This window comes from Passer domesticus, chromosome 1 (genome assembly GCF_036417665.1).
Source record: "Passer domesticus isolate bPasDom1 chromosome 1, bPasDom1.hap1, whole genome shotgun sequence".
Lineage (NCBI taxonomy): Eukaryota > Metazoa > Chordata > Aves > Passeriformes > Passeridae > Passer > Passer domesticus.
This window is the reverse complement of record NC_087474.1, coordinates 124277165-124297877: the sequence shown is the minus strand read 5'-3', so window position 1 is coordinate 124297877 and position 20713 is coordinate 124277165. Positions and strand designations below refer to the sequence as shown.

The 20713-nt window shown below is 37.2% G+C and overlaps 1 long non-coding RNA gene across 1 annotated transcript; it reads left to right on the top strand.

The window, feature by feature from the left end:
* Positions 1–879: 879 nt before the first annotated feature.
* On the top strand, positions 880–20319 carry LOC135279727 (uncharacterized). The gene is made up of 4 exons (XR_010346925.1): positions 880–5986; positions 13896–14026; positions 17332–17413; positions 18266–20319. It is a non-coding gene; the product is annotated as an uncharacterized LOC135279727 (long non-coding RNA).
* Positions 20320–20713: the final 394 nt, after the last annotated feature.

Genomic DNA, 20713 nt, shown 5'->3' with positions numbered 1-20713 from the left:
AAACTGTGTTACCTTAAACTCAATAAAATCTTTTAAGAAACACCTAAATATTCATGTTATACTGAGAAAATATTTTTAATACAGGTCTGATCTGTAGCAACACATATTGGCTGATGTGGCTGTGTTTTGTTATGGTTTCTTGGTTCCCAATTCTTTTGGCAGAAAACCTGTGCCTGATTTCTGAACTTAGCTACGCTGGCAGATATTCCTGCCTAGCTTGTTAAATCAGCTTCTGAATAACAGCTGATTTCACATTTTAAGCATCAATATGTAACCACGTAGCTGAAATCAGAATCAAGTGTCTTCAATCAAAAATGTGAAAAATAAGAAAAAGCAGTCATCCCCCCACTCTTCAGCTTTCTGGCTGCCTGCCACCTTGTAAAGATATTTCAGTCTCTGCAGCTCAAGCCTTTTTTATTCTAATGCCTCCCTGTGCAAATGCATGTTCTCATGTGTCTTTCTTTTTGCTGCAGGCATAGTGCACCTGTTTGAAAGGAGCACATAACATTTTTTTTTTTTTGCCATTTCCCAACTGCTGGCTCTTTTGGCAGGAATCTGTCTCCAACAGCTGAGAAGGCAGAAAAGCTAAAGCCCTTTTTCTACTTAGAAGAGCTACCTACCTTCAACTCTTTGAAGAGCTGTGTGACACTACTGGAACTTGCTTCCCTTGAATTCTTGCACTAGGACGGAAATTTACACAGCAGTGGAGCTTCCCAATTGTTTAAAGAGAGGGACACATTTCTGAGGGACAGTTAAGGGCATGGGTAATCTTTTTTCTAGCCTGCTGCTTAGCTTTTCAATGTTGTCAACACTCCTTATAAAAATATGGTTCTATTCCATATTGCAGAATTTGATATACCCATTTCTCTTTTGCAGAGCTCAAACCCATATGGCATTTGCTTCCTGCTGAGACCTCCACACCAGGCATCTCTTCAGGAAAGCAACCAAGACTCAAAGAGAAATATATAACATGCTCTTTCCCCCTTGTGCCCACATACCTAAACCCTGTTCCCAAAATCAGAGGTCCAGAGAGTCCTCTGATGAAGATCAGGAAATCCTACCTCCAGTTCAGCCTGGAAGCTGAAGAATTTCTCATTCTGGTGGCCTCAGGAATGAATCACTCCTCCATACTGGATGCCTAAAAGCAGTACTTCTCTCTAAATTTATACAGATCCACTTGATAAAAGTCAAGTCACAGTGCTTCTACCTTCTCTGCCACCAGCAATAAAGGGGGTGAAGTTTGGGTGCAGTTTGCAATCCTGCAGATCATGCACGAGGCAGAGATAGTCCTGCTCAGTGTCCCACTGTTCTTTTATGCCAAAATGTAGCAAAAACTTATTTCAGCCAACAAAGATGATGTGGTTTTGAGTACACACAGGAAGCTTCTCTTTTGAATAAGAAGTTATTATTTAATTTGGTCACTCAGCATACATTTGCAAACTGAACAAAGACAAGCTAGATAACAATCATACCATTCTGTCAAATGCGTTCATGGAGAGAAGGAAAAACAAAAGTTGCACTCACAATTTTTTCTGAAATGATACAAGTTTCTTTCCCTCTTCTCCCATTTGATGTCTGTCCTTTTGTTCTTGCCCCTGTCTATTCTTTATATTATGTTTCTACATTAGCTGTATGCTTTTCAGTGTATCTTATTGTATTTTAGCCCATGCAAAATGAATTTTAGGATGATGCCCCCCGAAAAGATTTACAAAGCTTTCTCTGTGAGAGATGGCTACTTCCAGATGTGAGTATAATGCCAGTGCAGCCACCTCTGTGTTTAAATTTTTAGAAACATGTGGTTTCTATTTTTGTAAATTATACATGTCAGTTCAAAAGACGTGATACATTTTATATTTCTGGTCTTCGGTAAAAGTCATTGTCCTGGTCTATCTCCAGCCCAAGGGCAAGACAAAATGTTCTGACTATGTTGGGATTTGTTCAGCTCTTCTTAAATCTACAGCACACCAATGGGCTATATACATACATGGTAGAGTCAAAGTTAGTCACAGTGTGATCTTCAAGTACTGAACATCAAAAAAACCCCCAAAAAACAACCAGTACAAACCACTCAACAATTAAAAAAATTAAAAAGATGGAATAATAACAGGAAAAAAAAAAAGAAAGCAAAAGAAAGCAAAAGAAAGAAAAGAAAGAAAAAGAGGAGACAAGACAAAAATCTACTCATGGAAAAACCAATATGCTTTTCTAGTTGGGGTTAAATCATAATACCATGTTAAATAGGTCATTGCATCAAAACCTATTCAAATTAGGCATTGCTAAAGGTAATGATGCATTGGAATTAATTACAATTAGTGAGCATTCATCATGAGAGGCTTTTTAGGATAAAGATAAAAGAATTAGAAAGAGCTGATTGTGTTTGGAAGAGGAGGACAGAGTGGATATTGTCTCAACTTCTGTTTGGTCCTAGATGGAAGAAAAAGGGATTATGGTTTGGATGCTGCCTCAGAGGCCTAGTTAGAAACATCTTGTTTACCAAGAACCCTGCAATGGTTGGAAAGTATTTAGAACTTGAAAGGCTATTTGGCATAAACATTTATTATAAATCCTTAAATTTCCTTAAAGTACTTTTTTTTTTGTCTCTAGAGAAACAAATCATATTACTTTATACTTACATGTTTATGATGTTTAAGGTGAAGAGAGATAATGCTTGAAAATACATAGTATGTGCACACAAATACCATCTCAAGCAGAAGAGCCGCTCAACTTGGTGATGAACTTACTTCTTCCAAAATTAGGTGAGAGGTGGACACAGAAACCTTGGGATTGCTCTCAGTTTGAAAGGTGACCATTCCTCACTACATCTAAAACATTCCCATTATAAGGAAGTGTCAGTTTCTCTGGATCTGGATTGAAGGCACTTGAGAAGACAGTTCATGTTTGGACTCAGGGGTTTATTATTTCTTATCAGTAAAACAGTCTCACAACCATGAGTTTGGCAGCTTTTCATTAGCAAGGCGCAAAATGGCTAACTATCTCTTGTCACAAGGTCTTTTAAGACTCAACTATCCAATTAAGAAAGGACACCTAGATTATTTTCCCTTTTAACCCAATAACTGATCCCTGGAAACCCGCAATGCAGACTTTATGTCCAATTACAAAACATCACCCAAACCCATGAAGAAGAAGGAAGAAGAAGGCAAAGAAGAACAACCTGCCTCCACTCTAAAGCCTCCATCTCTCTTCATATTTATTTCTATATTCTAAAATCCCAAACTACAGGTTTTCCACCCTGTGATATTACACACTTCTAACCAAATACACACCCATAATCCCAGCACTATCACTCAATTCTGGAAGCCTTCTTCACAGCCTCAAGTCAAATGCAGTGTTCTCTTATGGGTCTGTGCCTTTAAGCACAGAAAGTTTAAAATTCTCAGCATCCAGGATTCCAGCAGGAGGAAGGATGCAGTTATGATGAGCACCTGGTAATACAAGTAAGAGAAACGGCAGCATCAAGGCAGGATTTTGTTGTATATAGCCCCAACTGTCCCCAACAAATGGTGTTTGGTGGTGCTTATGTGCCAATGACTCACCTCTAGTGCAGAATTTTACCTGCTGTGGCGATATAGGCTTTTCATTTATTATGCCTGTTGGGATGTTTATGCACTGCTCATGGACAAGACACTCCAAGTACAAGCACATAGGTAGACAGCCCAGAGAAGCTGTACCCTGGGACATGTTAAAGTGGCTTTTTATAAGCATCAAGAGTAAATGTGGTGTTGCTGGGCACGTGTCTCCTCTGGCATGCCCAATCCAGAACCCTTTTGCAAGCCAAAGGTAGCAGAGAAACACTCTCAGGAAAACACTTGGACCTTCCCAACCATGCTGTGTAATCAGAACCTCTACACACATATTACACTGCGTTATTTATTATCCATTCATTCATCTGACATTCACAGAATTAAAAAAGGCAGGATAATGTGAACATAAAGAGGTGAGATACAAAGAATGACACAGAATATAAAGTGCTGGAAGGGACCCACAAGGATCATTAAGTCCAGCTCCTGAATGAATGGTCCATACAGGGACCAAACCTACAACTGTGACATCATTAACACAGTCTAACCAGCTAAGCTGGGTGACCATCTTTGGATTTAAAGGTAAGAAAAATTGTCTTCTAAAGACTAATTTTACCTCTGTAATCCTAGAATTGGGGTTTGCATGATTGTCTACTGGCCAAATATAGAATTGTGTCTGTCAGCAGCTGCATTATTATGAGGATATTTATTATGGACACTGAAAAGAATAGAAAAGTGAATGCAAAAAAGAATTTTGACACAACTAGAACAAACCAGTGAAGCAATATTTTGTCATTTATATTTAGTCATGGTATTGCTGGCATTTTCAAAACTTTTTTTTTTCATATTTTTATCACTTAAGGCAGCAAGTTTATTTTAAAATTCAATTGCTTTGGTTTTTTTAATTTTTAATTTTAAAAGTATTCTTTTCCTGTTTTTCCCCCCTTTTTTCTGTTTTATTGTTTGTACTCTTATGTCCTACTGTGCCATTGTTGTTTATTATAAAATCATCTAGGATATGTTTATAAGAGCTAACACTCTAAAACAACTCACCTCAGATGACTACCACAGATAAAAACAGGATGGCAACTAAAGAAGCTTGGCTTACTCTTTTAATTCTTCATTAACAAAAAAAAAAAAAAAGATGCTTTATTTTTGAGCTATAAAAGTTATGAATTTTTGGTTCAGACAAATGAAGTTGCATTTTATACAAAGGTAAACTCTTTAAAAAACCCTGTTTGATCAAAAATGCATTTTTCTGTCAATGAAATGTGGAGTAGAAAATTCTCAGCCACCTCACTTCTGTTTTCTATACATTCTCATGGGATTAAACATCTTATTTCAAATAGAAGAAAGAGATCTAAAATCCCCAAATCATACATTTCAACATCCTATCATATGTCAGTCAATTTTTCTTTCAGTTTTCTTTCACTGCAATTGGCTTCTGTGTTTCTACTTAGGCAATCAAGACTAAGAAATAGCCAGAAATTCATCATCAACCTTTATTCCAGGACAAAATAGTTTTGAATGGTCTGTAATTCCTCACAGATATCTCTCTTTTCATCAGCACTTTAGGATCCCCTAACAAGAAACCCGTCAATATCATATCTTCTGTTTTCAGTGTTTATTTTTTTTTTTTTTCAGTAAAAAGCCCAAACATTCCCCAAAATAAAATGCAATATCTTTTTAACTGGGGGAAAATATTTTCACAGTCTTCTTCTCAGTAATATTCTTTTATATGACTTTTCTTAAACACAGTAGAAATAATGAAAAGAAAATCATATTGATTATATATTCTTCAGGCAACTGTAACCACAGAATATCATGGTATTTGACTATAACTTTTGAATTACTGTCTTTGTGTGCAGTTCTGCTGAGATTTAATAACTAATGGGAATAGTGGTCATGTACAAAGAGATCTTTATTTTTCCAATTCACTTTATATTTCTTCCGTTCCTCTTGCTGTCTTTACTCTGTTTTTAATATGTGCAGTTTCATTTTGTCAACATTATAGGAATGCTATACTTAAAGAAATTGCCTATTTCTTTTCTCATAGCTGTAGGTACCAATTTTTGTCTCATAGACCAAAATACTGTGGAGTAAAAATTCTTTCTGTGGTGGTTTCAGCAAAATGATATTCTGTTTTTTATTAATTTAAAAGTTCAAAACTTAATGAGCTTTCATGATGCTACAACAACATGAAAGGTTTGTTCACAAAATGAATGCAATTGAGGATTTAACTCTTTGCTAACATTAATAAAGATGAAGCCTGTGAGACTATGCTCTCAAAACCCCCCTTTAATGATATCAGCCATTTTAGAAAATAATTTTCTCCAACTAGGTGTCTCCTCTACTGGATCTCTCAGTTAAATTCCAGGAGCCTGTATTGCCCAAGGAATGACCCAAGCATTACAGTCAGCATAACCCCAGGATCATGAAGCCTTGTAGTAAGTTCTCTAGCAGCTGATGGATGTATGACAGGAAGAACACCCCAGAGTAGTTATCTGACATAAGACTGCAAGCACACGAGTAACCTTACAGCTCTTCAATTTTAAAACAAATATTTCTATGAAGCTGCATTTCCCTCAGAGTCATGTTGTACTGGGTTGCTGGCATCCAAGTAGCATCAAGTTCACATCATAACCTTCCTCTCCATGGGGATTGTCTCCCCCTCTAGCTGATTGTTTTCACAAACTGAGTCAGAAATTACTGAGTGTCAGTTGAGCTCTGCCAACTGAAATCTGTTCAGCTGAGACTGAGCAACAGGTTCAAAAGTTAGTATGGTGAGCTCACTCAAAATTCAGCAGGGACAGGTGCAAAATGCTACATTTAGTAAAGAGTAATCAGCTACCCAAAGGCAAGCTGAAGAACAGCTAACTAGGTAGCAAAAGAAGAGCTATAGGTTATAATTGATCACAATGCCTAAATAGTACTTTGTTACGAAGAAAACCAAACATTTTAGATTGAATAGATATAAATATTTCCTGTAAGACAGTCTGAAATATTTTCTCCACCTTAAGATGATTATGGAATATTTGAAGAAAATCCAAAGAGGACAATGAAGGATCAATCTTTATAACATAGCCTCCAAGGAAAGACTGAGCAGGTGATGCTATCTGAATAAAAAAGGAGGCTCTAAGGGTGGACATGATGTCCAATATCAAAAGGGTAAATAAAAAGGAAGAACAGAAAAAAATTTATATAAGTTCTTAATTTGGCGGGACAGAAAGCAGTGGACTGAAATTGCAGCAAGGAAGGTTCATCAAAGGTAATGTGGAATATATTCAATACTAGAAAAATGTAGCACTGCAATAGATTGCTTGGAAAAATTGCTATTACAGAAAGTCTTTAAGACAGAGCTAGACTCAGCTGAATAGGAATTAAGGAAGAGCTGATCATGCCTTGGAAGAGGAGAATGGTTTACATGAGCTCTGGGGCTCTCTTGCTACCCATATTTTCTATTGGCTTGCCTTTCTATTGGCTAATCTGTTGCTGATGCACAGACTTGCAAACAGTACAACTGTTGATCCTCATCTTGTTAGGAATCTGGGATAGAAATAAAAGCTGAAGCTTTCAAGACTGTGTCATCTTCCCTCTATACTGCTTAGATCTGCTCTTTCTTTGCAGTCTGATGTCAGGCAAGTGATTAAACTCAGATTGTTGGGGAGTTTCATGTTGGAAATAGGGATGGTTTTAATCCAGAAACATGAATGAAACAATAAATACAGCTGGAAAACAATACAAACAGTGATTGATTCTGAATATCTTTGTGCTTTAATGTAAGGAATCCTGTTTCATAGTTGTTAAGGGAGTTGTTATTTGCCTCTAGAGTTTATAAATTCTCAGACATGTTGTTCCCAGAGCATATACTGGTTTGAATACAAAAAAATTATAATATGAATTGGGAAATTTTTTTTGGGGGGGGGGGGTTCAGGGGGGAAGGAGGGGTGGAATGACATTACTGTTTAGTTATTATTCACTGTATTGCCAGGCACCCAGGTAGGAAGCAGGAATCACACAATGTAGTCCATATGACTTTGCTACGTGCCATGAACAATAGCTAGTGAACAGCAGAGAGCTGAAAAAATTGTTTGCACAAACCCTCTAGACTGAAATGTGTGCATATGCTTGAAAATAATTAAGACAACTACAAATGTGAATAAGTTTATAAGTTGTTTATAAAACCCCAAAATTATATGCTTTTTCAGCCCATTTGAGCCTAACTGGACAGTGAGTCAGTCCTCATTGACCAAATTAGTTAAAAAGTCTTTTGCTGAAGCAACATGTGAAACCTTAAGTCTGCATTTTGCATTTTTTATTGGCTCCACAGAACAAGAGGGAGCACAGGCAGCACTAAGGGCATAGAGAAAGAAGAAAGATAATGTCTTCACCTATCATTATTTGAGTGTGACTGCTGCTTTGGTTTTCATCCTCCAATTATCAGAAGTGATCACACAGAAACTAAGAGCTGATGGAACATCTTTAAACCAGGTGCTGCCACTTATCAGCTCTAGTATCTACTTTTTGCTCCTACACTAATGAAAAATGATTTCAAAAGAAATGAAGATCCTGTTTCAATAAGATTGGGGAAAAGATGTAACCTAAAAGCTGTCTACAGACTCAGGAATAAGTGAAATGTTTTGACAGGGAAAAATATGTGTTGGCAACATTGCTCGACTCAGATTTCAAAAGTAAAATTGAAACCATACTTCTACAGGGTGCAGACGCTGACAACTGGAAGCCTGTTCTGCAATATATAGTAGTTCAGAATATGCCAGCCAACTCCTCCTCTCTCCTTTTTCTTTCATGTACAGGACAAATACATTTCAAGGAAAAGAACAGTCTGACTTGGTAAATTTTTGAAAACAAACAAACAAAATCCAAATCTGACTCTGATATGATTGTAAGGGGTTCAGAGGAGATGGAGAGCATCTGCATCTAACTATATAAAACTTCAAGGAAGGCAATATTCTTCAGATATCTGTGGTCACTCCAGACTAAATCTGGGCTGAGCCCATTTCTGTGTTGTGTTAGCCTGCATGAAGTACAAAACTGGGCCCATAAAAGAATCACATCCCAAAAATTCAGGCTTCAATTTTAAGAAGGGTGGTTTCAAGTAAGATTGTGAGGATAGGATTTTGTCAATTCAGTAGATCAGTTTGAGCAATAGCTATGAAAAGTGAAGTCCCCAAATTCACATGGGCAGGGTAGTACCAACACTTAAAACTAATAATGAAGCCCAGAAAACACACATTTCAAATGATATGTGTTTTTTTCTTAGTTTCTTGGCCATGGTCACTGCAATATAACCATGCAGCACTTTTTACAATGGTTAAAACAGTTTTGGACCAGAAACTGTGAATGACAAGGACAATCAGCTACTTCACTGGATCATTCAAAAATGAAATCTAAAAGAAAGGCAAATAATCCCCTCTCAGTCTTATTTTGTTGTGTTTATGTGAGAAGATCTAGGGATAAAGCAAAGATTTCCTTTCTTGAAACCTATTTTGAATAAAAACATTAAATAAATCTAGAATTTTGATTTTTCTATTTTCTTTTGGACAGATATTAGTTATTTGGATGTTTTTACCTTGATTTTTTTTTTTCATTTGTCTCCTGTAACATTATACAGGCTCATATAAGGTCAAATTCCTTAAGGAATTTGTTCCACAACCTTCCTCTAAGGTTTCCCAACTCTATATATTAACTTCCTGCTGACATCTGAAGCTTTGTTTCTCAGGGCACTTAGCAGAGGAGTGAGCATATGTCTGAATCTTTTTTCAAAGAATCCATTCTGCTGATTCTGTTCCCAAAAAAGTGTATTTATAAGAGAATCTTCGGCACTTCTTGATTTGGTTTGCAACATAGATACTGTTGTACCAAATCCCCTGTCCACATTTTTTGCTGCTGCAGTGCACAGGACATTTACATGCACATATGGTTCTTCCCAAAGTCTGAACTTGACATGGGATTTGAAGTTATGTGGTTCCATGTGCTGATCTAGTTAGAGAGAGACTCCCTCAGAAACCCTTGGGTGGTGTTCCTCCCTATCTCACATACAGACAAGGCAGAGCAGAGCACCCTTCTGTCTGCTCCAGTCACATCCAGACCTGTTTTGTCCTAGAAGAGCAGGCACGCAGTGGCTCTGATTTTGACTCCAGTGAAGGGGACAAAAAGGGCTTCTAGGAGGCAGGAATAACCCACAGCACCCTCCTCTTCATGTGAGCCATTACAACACCAAGAAAATCCTTTAGTGTGACTGAAAATAAAGTGGTGTCACACAGGAGCACCCTGAAATGCTGAGATCAGTGTGTGGATGTGGTGATGGATGTGCCTAAGAACTACACCTGTGTGAAACTGCAGCCTAGAGGGTAAATGTGCTGGTACATTCCCCACAACCTTTCTCTTGTTTAAATTTCTCCCATGGCTTTGTGGAGTTTAGATACATACAGCCTATCTCACCTTTGGCCTTATGCTCTGCATTCAAATTAGGTTAATAAGGTGGATTTCCAGTGCCTTATAAACCTTAAATTCATCAACAACTAAAAAATGAAAATGAAAAGTGTGGGGGAACTGGCAGGAGAGAAGAGAAGGATGTAAAAAGAAGAAAATGAGAAAATGCAGAGCAAACGGAAAGCAGGGAAGAGTCAGGAAGGAATGTGAATTTTCTTCTCATTTTAAAGGTCATTTCCTCCCTCTGGCTGGCTTCCGTAACAATAGTAATATATACTACCAACACCAACCCTTCAGGGGTTATTTTTTAACATATTGAAAGGATAGGAACACTTTTGGCTGGAAATATTAAAGCATTTCAGTAAAAAAAACCCCAAAAATCCTACTGAAATCATCTATCATCATGCTCCTTGCAACAGTTTCTTTCACTTTCTCACGCTTAGCATTCAAGACTTCTGTGGTTGAATAGGTCCCTGGATAATAGGTAGGGATGTGTGAGGGATTGGTAAAAAAACTAAAAGTATGGATAGAGAGGAGGAAAAAAGTATAAAGAAAGGCAAGGAAGAGGGATGGAAAGGATTGAAATAGAGAAAGTGAGTAGAGATAAAGAAGAGTAAGAGATAAATGGGAAAGAACTTGGCTTTCACTTGTGCTGACTTCTTTGTACAAATCTGACAGTGAAAAGTTGCTCTTATTCTTTTTTACTTCTATTCCAATAAATCTAAATTGCAGATTGACCTTTCTGATTCAGACCTACAAGGAAAGAGAAGGAAAAAGAAAAGTGCTAGAAAAAGGAAATAGGAGAAAAAGACAACTAGGGCTAAAAGAAGGAAAAAAAGCTTAAAAAGTTTTTACGAATTTCAGGCTTTTTCTCTTTTGGTCTTTTTTGGTTGCTATCCACAGATTTTAATAGTTTTCTAAATTTTGAAGTGATTCAATGGACATTTTGAAAATTTTCCCCAAACTGAGCTAGCGAAAAGTTTCATTGCTGTTGCTAGCTTTCAGTCATTTCCACCTTAAATATAAAAGTAAAAATGTAAGTGAAGGGCAACGACTGTGATTTAAAGAATTATCAAGTTTTAGAAAACAGAAGAGAAAGGAGAATAGTGAAAAGCAAATGAGATTTTTGCATTGGAAAGACCTTAAGTCATACCATTACTAACAATACCGATGACAACCAATCACTCAAGTCAACATTTTAACAAGAGGGTGGCACCTTATGAAAAAATCAAATGCTTTACATTTCACTAGAGGAAAATTCATGAGTGTTCTTTATAGAAAATATGAGAAATAGGGAAACATAAAATTAAAAAATGATGTTACAGTAAAGGCTATAAAAATAGCTGCATATTTTTTCAGCTCTCTGGTTGAAATGAAGACAATATTTTGGCTCCAAATAAACATTTTGTTTGAACCCAAATGAAATGCTTTATTTCACTTTGATGTCCTTCGTTTACTTGCAAAATAGGTCTAAATGCAAATTTAGATAAATTTTTAAGCAGAATAACATTTTTTAAAGTTTTTAAAATGTCAAAATAAACTACTTTGAATGTTTTGCAAGTCTCTTCCAGGGATATTTTTTCCTCGTGTCAAATCAACTCTATAAATTTGACACTATTTACAAATAGTTACAGATGCTCTTGTTTTGCATCTCCTGCCTTGTAAAACAGACGACCTTTTCTGACAGGCACTGGGTACAAAGTTAGAGGCTTGTCTTAGATTTCATTTTGTAGCCTTTTATTTCCTTCATTTTTATCATCTTTATTCATCAATCTACTGGAAGCATCTGGAAAACCAAAAGCTTTCCTGATTTGAGATTTTGGTTCAAGAGACCTCCCAGACCAAGCCCAGTGCCTTCTTCCCTGAGCAGGCCAGCACAGGCTGGGTACAGAGGTACGTCCTGGTCTTGGAGGACACCAGCACTCCCTGCGCCAAGGATGTCCACATGGTCTTCTGCCCTGACTCGATGTTAGCTAGACCTGAAATGGCCCTGACAAATGTTTCTTTGACCCAGCTGACAGAAGCATTAGTCACTGTTTCTCAGATTTGCCTTTGGAAGTGTCCAGACCACATCTGCTCCATGCAGAGCCAAAGGTAGCTTGCAGCTCTCTGCAGAGGATCAGGTGATCTCTCTTCTGCTTAATGAGGGTGAGGGAGCAGGTGCCTCTAGTAAATCAGATTTAATTCTACCCCTTAAAAAGAGAAGAAACAGCCTTTGAATAGACAGAAACTGTAGGAGAGGTGATTGTGAGTGGTTTATGATCTACAGAGATATTTGGCTTTACTAGAAACTTGTGCTTCTCTGCAAGATGGCTCAGCTCCACTGGTTACATCCTTATCCAATGGATGGAACTGATAAACTGTATTGATATAAATCCTTCTGCTCTTTGACTGTAGATCTCTAAGCTGTTAACATTATCAGTATCCTCACTTTAAGTTCGTGGAGACAGAGCCTGTGAGAGGGAAAGTGGCTTGCTGATAGTATTTTGGCACAACTGCAATCAGAGCTTGTAAGCCCCACTACAGTGGCCCAAGCATCATTTAGCCTTTATAGCTCTGCCACAGTGTGTTGTGGTGCTATTATTGCCACACTCAGTTAAGGTCTTCTAAAAAGTATTTTCTGACCTATTGAGTGGTTTGAAGATGTCTATCAGTTTTCAGGCTTCAGGGCAATTGCTCCTTTAAAATGAATAATATATTTCAGGTTTTTAAGCAGGGTAGGCTCAGGTTTGCTTTGCTGCCAGCTTGCATTTAATTTGTAAAAGTAACTAATGATTTACTATAGAAAGAGTGGGTACAGGATCAAATGTACTGGGTGAATGGTTTTTAAATTGCTTGTTTTTCTCTTCCTTGTCTTTCAGTTCTTATTTTGTTAACCCCATGTTTTAAAGTAACTGTGTGTTATATTTTCTGAAATCCGCTATGGGATATATTCTACTCTGAATGTATACACATAGCTTTTCCTAATAGTAGTGGAAGTCATGAACATATACTGAATAATACAATGCAGTACATAAATCCTATGGGGAATACAAGTCCTGGCTAGAAGAAAAAGAAATCACAGTATTTCAAAATGCCAGTTGTAACATTGCAGTGAGTTCCAGGCACATGTTTGCCAATAATGAATGGAGGAGTGGAGATACAATATTGGAACTGTCTCCTGCAGAGTGGTATCATATATAATCATACATACTGTCAGCTTGCTTGATTATGTTCAGGATTGCAACCAGCACACTCAGAAACAAAGGAGAATTTATTATGTCCCTCAAATTTAATTTTCATGAGAGATATATGGAGGAATTAATCGGTGATTACAGCACAGGAACAAAAGCTCCTGTATCTTGCTGTATTTACATAATAAACACACATTTATGGATTCCTTTTAGAAAGATTCCCATTCAGAAAACATAACTTCCTTAACTTAGGGAAGAAACATTTACAGTGTTAAATTTTTATTATAGCAATTCAATTGATTGCCACAGTGTTTAATTTAATGCACAGAGGCAGCACAAATTCCCAATTATCTTAATTTTATAAAATCCAGGATCACAATTCAATCTTTAATCAATATATCAGAACCTTACTCCACTAGCTGTTGTTTGTAACAGGGCATCTCAATTGATTAGGCTGTAGATTTTTTATGGGTCTTGTTTTATAAATTGAACCTATTCAAGTAAACATAACATTTGGTAATAGTCTTCATAGCAACTGTCAAAATGACTTATTGTTTTTCCAGCCCTGCATTCCTTCAGAATTAATAATACCTTTGTGCCCTTTATAACACTTATTATTAAAGCCATAAAAGTTCTCCATATTTAATGAGTGGATGTTTCATTATGTGTATGGTTTGCTTGACAGACTGAAAATTTTTCTAATCTCTTTCTCTTTTCCTCTTGATTGAAGGATTGTAAATATGCAATTAGCAGCTGGAGTAGAAGTAAAAGCAGAAAATGTCAACTGTCAAGTACCTCCATTGAAAGACACATGATGCCTCAAGTTAAGACAGAAAGACAAAAGCATCTACCAACAACGATGTAGGTAGCAAAGTCTCTGTTTAAACATTCCATTAATCTCTAACATGAAATAAATATAGTCAGTACATCCCAGAATGAAGAATCCACTATCAAGTCTGCAGTTTACTTTTGTAACAAAGCTCTGTGTTTTAATGCTCTACGCCATTGCCAGTGGAGATTCTGGATCCAATTGCTGTTAGAATTCATAGCATGTATCCCTTTATGTGACATTTGGCCATATCACAGTTAACACAATTGATTTCCCAAGAATATACATGGAAAATGGTGCTATGCATCAGTTTACTCCAGAGCATATTTCTCTTCTAGACCAAAACATCTATTTCTGCTTCCAAACAGCTGACTACTTCTGTGTTCTCTGTATGAAAATCTGGATATGCCTTGACTCTTGCGTGCATTGGCTGAGAAAACACTTTTGTCCAGTACTGTGGGAGTGGAATGCTGAAAGGAGTCAAGAGAGACATATAGAGATATTTGTTTTCACTGACAAGCCAAGAATAACTATTTGCAGCAACATGTTATATTTAAAGCCCCATAAAATCTCTAAATAATTAAAGAGACTATTCTCTAGACGTTCCTGGCCATCCATACCAGCAGGAGAGGTTCAGTGTAAGGCACAATGAACAGAATAAGGCTGTTTTTAACCTACAAAATCAAAGACATTGACAAGCCAAGCTATGCAGGGGCGTGAATTCTTGACTGGACAACTGGCCTGTTAGACTGTAATATTAGACCAGAATTAGCCTTCTTGCTTTTTCTTAGAAGCAGTTACCATAGAAGTCCTCAGGGTTTAATGCTGGTTGTTTAAGGTGTGGCTTAATAATACGAAGTGCTGGGAGTAATCTGCCTACCAAGAACTACAAAAGTTTTAATGGTTTCCTGGTCAAGAGGCTAGTGATTTAATCCCTTTCCCCACCTCCTTAATTTATTTTCTTAAGACTTAAAAAAAAGGAACTAAGTGCTTCCATTATCTTACATAGCAAATTTCCACATTTCACTGGTCATATATATTCAAGTTTATCCTAAGTTTTCACAGTTCTTAACATTTTACTTTTGCCTGTCATATGCTAACTAACATGCTTTATGTATATAATCTAAAAATGGCAAGCATATCCTGTCATCTGAGAGGATGACACAGAGAAATATCTCAAAAAGCATCAGTACAATGTGAGACAGCTCTGCTATTGATCAAAACAGAAATGGGTCCACTGATGGTGTCCCAATTATGTTATAAGATAAAATTTATTCCTGCAAATCCCACTGATGTTTCTTTGGTGATTCAGCAGTTTCACACAGGTAGGACAGATGGAACTGCTGAGCAGTCTCGTGTGCCAGTCTCCCATGAGATGGGGCTCCAGCCTGCCCAAGGCACATCTGCATGAAGCATGAGCACTGTCCTGTGGGTCTGTACAGCAGCTCTGCTCTGCTCCCCACTGGCTTGATCACAGTTTCTGACAGAGCTCCATGGTAATAGATGTCTTGGTTTATAATCTGCTGCTTTTGGAGCATGGCTGGCACAACAGAGAACTGACTTTACAAAAGGATTAAAAAAAGCCAAAAACCAACAAAAAAGGCAAAACTCCAGAGCAATGAGAAGTTTCTTGACCTATGTAAAATTTAAAACCCCTGGCTGTCTTACTTTTCTCAGAACTTATTTCCTATATATTATTCAAACTCTGAGTAGCAGGAATCTGGTTTGATGTACCAATTAACATTATTTACATAATGGTATGACACATTATAAAGAAATAAAGCAGGACAGAATCATAATCTAGTTGGGTCCAAGTTATCCAGGGAAAACCACTAGAAGAGAAACAAGCAGGAACAGGTTTTTTAGTGGCTGGTGAGGGCTGGCCAGGACAAGGAGCCAGGCAACTGCATCCAAGTGCCATGACAAGTCTGTCTGAGGCAGTGGCCTCACTGGCAGGGACCCCATCACACCACCTTGAATGGGGCAGGGATGGGGATGGCAGCCAGGGTTCCTTCAACAGACACTGGAGGTAATCCTGCTTCCTTCACAAGTGGCCATGGAACCACAAAGAAGAGAGACCGCTAGCTCCTTACATTGAGCTAAGCAGAAATTAACCTTGTTTATGTTAAAAAGAATTAACCAAGCAAAGTTTGTAAAGCTGCTTCTCAGTTTCATCAGGGAAAATTTTCCAGTTGGTTAATGAATCCTGTTGTCTAAGTAGTCTGAGAATATACATTCAAAGACAACTTGGCATTTCTTTAGGACAATGTGCTGAATTATTAGGGTTTCTATTCAAGCAGTGGGAGAAGTAGGAGGGATTACCAAGCTGATCTGGAACATGATCACCTGACAAGTTATTAGTAATGAGGAGAAATCATAAAAGAAAATTTAAAGGCCTGAAGTAAAGGTCAAACTGGAGGTCAAAAGTATAGGCCTTTATAGAGAAATCCTACAAGTTAGATTGATTTGCTTTCCAAACAAATAACAAAAAATTCTGTATGTGTACAGACAACCCCCTCCATCAAAAAGTACCCTTGAAGGATCTCTACTTTACCAGGATGGGATAGAGAACAAAATAGAGATTTTGTTCCTGATAGTGAGTGTCTCCTGAGCTGTCATAATTTCAAATCTGCAAGTGACACTAATATATGTTCTTCAAGATCAAAATATATTTCTAGGTAATAAATATTAGGAGGAAAATCAATGCTGCTAGGTAGATTACTCCGCATTTTCATTTCTTGTTGAGAAGTGTAAGACACTGTCCCTTCTCAAAGCCAAAATCAGGTATTGTTCACATTAGTGTGGCAAATCCCACAAATCCTGTAATTATTTTGTTTGATTTTACTTAAACAGGCCTATTAAACATGAAAGTAAAATATTGTCCTGTCTGAGAAGAAATAGAAAATTGCATATACATGTAACATGTATAATATCTATATTACATATATAGATGTCTAGAGGCACATGGGGGACTATTTTTGGCAGAATTATCTTCTTTGTGGTCCAGGACTTTTATTTTTAAGGAAAGATCTGTGTTTGTGAATAGAAAAATGGATTGGAAAGGTACTCTATTTTTTAACAGTTTCTATTTTCTGTTTCCTTAAAGAAAAAGTCTGCAAAGGAATGTAACTTCCACCAAATTCTCTGAAGACAATATTCTCCATGAATCAGTCTCCTGCATGTGACACATGATTTTGATGAGCTATTTTGGGACATTTTCTAAGATCTGGTTTTAAAATGTAAAGTGAACAAATAGGGAAGTGGTCCAAAAAGAATGAGAAATAGTTTGTACCACAGAGGATAAAATTTTGTCTTTCAATGCAGTTTTACTTTTCAGGATCCCAGGATAAGGGTATCACCAGCTGAACATCTGATGGATGTCAAGGTCCCAGCACTTCTGCATGACCATCATGTTGGAGGTCAGTGGGCTGGGAAGGGGGTCCCTCCCTTCTCCAGAGTACCATCTCCTCCAACCTACTCCTTCTGTGTAAGTCAGATATTTGCACCATGCCTCTCTTTTTCTCCTTCTACCAGGATACAAACAAGCAGAGAAGTAAATGGTAGGGAAAAGGGCAAAGAAGAAAATATATGTTTTCCTTGTCACAAGAATTTGTTCAGAAACTAAAAGTTTTTAAGGTAAATTTCAAAATTCTGGAGTCATTCTCCACAATAAGAGACATTTGATTTGGAAAAAGTCACTTTTTTTTGTTCTAAAAGACTGCACTTTCAACATACTGAATTTTTGGCTTTGCCAGTTTATCAGTACAGTGTAAAGATAGGAGGTTATCCTCATTTCCACTTGAGATAAAACATTTGTACAAAAAGTCCTTCTAGACAGCTTTCCTCTCCATCTTTTTTCCTTTTTATTTTCATTCCTTTCTTCTTTCCTTCTCCCCACCCGTCAGAAGATGGAGCCAGTTTTGGCAACCTAATCAATCACAATTGAATGAGTAATTTTAAGGACATTTAATTTAAAACTCTGCTAGATAATCTTGCTAAAACCAGTGAGAAAAAGTGTACAAGACTGGAAGAACCCAATTGAAACTAGGAAGGGAAACACTGTGATTATAGGATTCCAAAATGCCTGACTACAGAAGATATGACGGTGAAACAAAATGCCCTTTGTTTCACTCTCCATTGAGTGCTGCCACCAACACTGCCAGAACTCCCATTATTATTCATAAACAGAATTCTCCAGAACACCATATATCTGTCATACAAGCCATACAGATTGTATTGTGTCACAAGCAATTTTTTTTTTTTTATAACAGCTTGGCTCAATCTTTCTTCGTCCTTGGCACCAATGCCCATTTTCGTACAAATATATGTGGAGTGAAAATGAAGCCAACACCTGTAGCCACTCATCTGCTGAGCTTTCACAGCTGCAACATCCACATGCCAACCTCCAGACAAGGTCTTTCTCAGGAGTGGCTGTGAGTTTGGGGCTGCCTGATTCCCAACTGCTTCTGTTGTTTTTGGTTAATCCAGTGTTCGTGAGTCCCCACCATCAAAGGCAAACACTACTTATACATTGATAACCTTAGTACTAGACTATCCGAATTCATCAAGCTGCCTACTTTGCAAGGGGGAGAAAGGAAAGTCATTATTTAACTATTTAAAGGCTACTTAAATTAATTCCTTCCCACCTTTCTGAAAAGAAATCAAAAGGCTTAGCAAAATGGATGACACTCAGTGACAGGACCAAAACCATATGAATCTTCTATTTGACACTCACTGAAGTGTTGGCAGCCCAAGCCAGATGAAGTTGTATTATATTTAATGCAGATGTGTCTTTCACTTTAAAAGAAACAGCTGCTTTTAATTTAAATTTCATTTACAATGGAGTCAGAGATTATCAAATGCCATTCCCCATTCACATCTAGCCCCCATAGGAAGCAGTATTAGATAAAATCCATGCAAGGTGATATTCTTTGCTAATGCTGGCTACACATGAGGGAATGTAAGGAAAAGTAAGAATGATAGGCAAAGAATCAGGACACAGTGAGAACAGGCTCTATTTGAAGCTAAACTTTCATAGAATGATAATCAAAGACTGCACAGGCTCATAGAGCATAAGATCAAAGGTCTATCTAACTTGTGTCTAACAGAGGACCAGAGACTATGAAATGTCTGTGAAAATCAGAGGTTGTGGGGAGGGATCACTCCTCTTCCAAGTTTGAAAGACAGTTTATGGTCCCCTTGAGACAAAGGACCATCCAGGCCACCATGTTTAATCCCATCATTAAATGATGGTAGAAATACTATAGGATTTGTTATATGAGTCAATCTGTTATAAAGCACTCAGATCTGCAATTTTAAGCTTTCTTTAAAGCACGAGGTTTTTCCCTGTGACATGCAACTCCAGGCCTTTCCACAAAGAGCTGTTAAAAATAAGGCTGTAAAGAATAATAGCTATATGTCATTGCCCTTTATATTATCCTACAAAATATCTGATTTCTACTCTGTCATATTGTTGTCTTTTTTTTCTCTGAATATTACTTAGATTACAAATGTCCGTCACCAAAGACATTTTATTTTCTATTCTCTCCCTAACTCACTTTTGTGAATAAAAAAATTACTCCCACCCCCCAAAAAAATTCCCTGAGCAACCCCAAGGAGCCTAAATTCCACTCCAGTTTTTTGTTCAAAAATTAAGAAGAGATCTGTTAAAAACTGTGACTAGTTTCTCCTGTATACCAAAGCCAGAGACACCTGGATCTAGGTCTTTAAATCATTTAATCTGCCTTTTTTTTTTTTTTTTCATATAATCAGAGAATTATAGAGTCACAAAATGGCTTGAGCCAGAAGGGACCTTAAAGACCATCCAATTCCAATCCCCCTGTTGTGGACAAGGACACCTTTTAGTAGACCAGGTTGCTCAAAGTTCCATTCAGCCTGGCTTGAACATTTTCAGGGATGAGACATCCACAATTTCTCTGGGCAACCTGTTCCATTGCCTCACCACCTCTTTCTCCATGTTTCAGGATGCAGTCTCATTGTGATTTATATTTACACATTGAAAAATAACTGCTTGTTGAAGTAATACTTGAGGTTTACAGAGAATTTTTTATCAAGGCAGTCTTGGAAATGTGTTACAGACCTTTTTGATTGATGATGTATGCTAAATAAACTAAATTTGCTCATCTGAGTAAATATAAGAAAAATGCTATTTTTTTTTAGTGGGTGTTGTGTGAAAATACATGTAGTCCATCAAAAAAAAGGAAAGAAAAACCATTTGGTTTTGCCAGAAGTAAAATACAGACATTGTGGTAAACTGAGTCAAAGTGAATAAATTCACTCATTGCTCCTACTAATGAACACAGAAAAAAAAAATTAACATGAAGGTCCCCAAAATATTTAATTGTAAAAAACTTGTTTTATGATGAAATTTCATGAATCAAGGAAAACATATTTTTGTTTTAATCTTTGCTGTAATTGTGTTCTTCTTATGTGGTAAAACCGATGACAAAATAAACAGTATGGAAAAAATCAAGAATATGGAAAAATCTATTCAGTTCACTGTTAGCAAGACTGATGGAAGTAGAATTGTCAATAAAAACTAGTAGTTGTAAGCCTAAAGATTTCAGAGGAGCCCAATAGTCTTTGCCTATGCAACTAACTGCTGTAGCATTTCAGTGGGGGCTGTGCAGTCACTCACTGTTTGGCACTGGCAAAATATTTTTTTGTTTTTGTTGATAGAAGCTTGCTGTCCTGTTAAA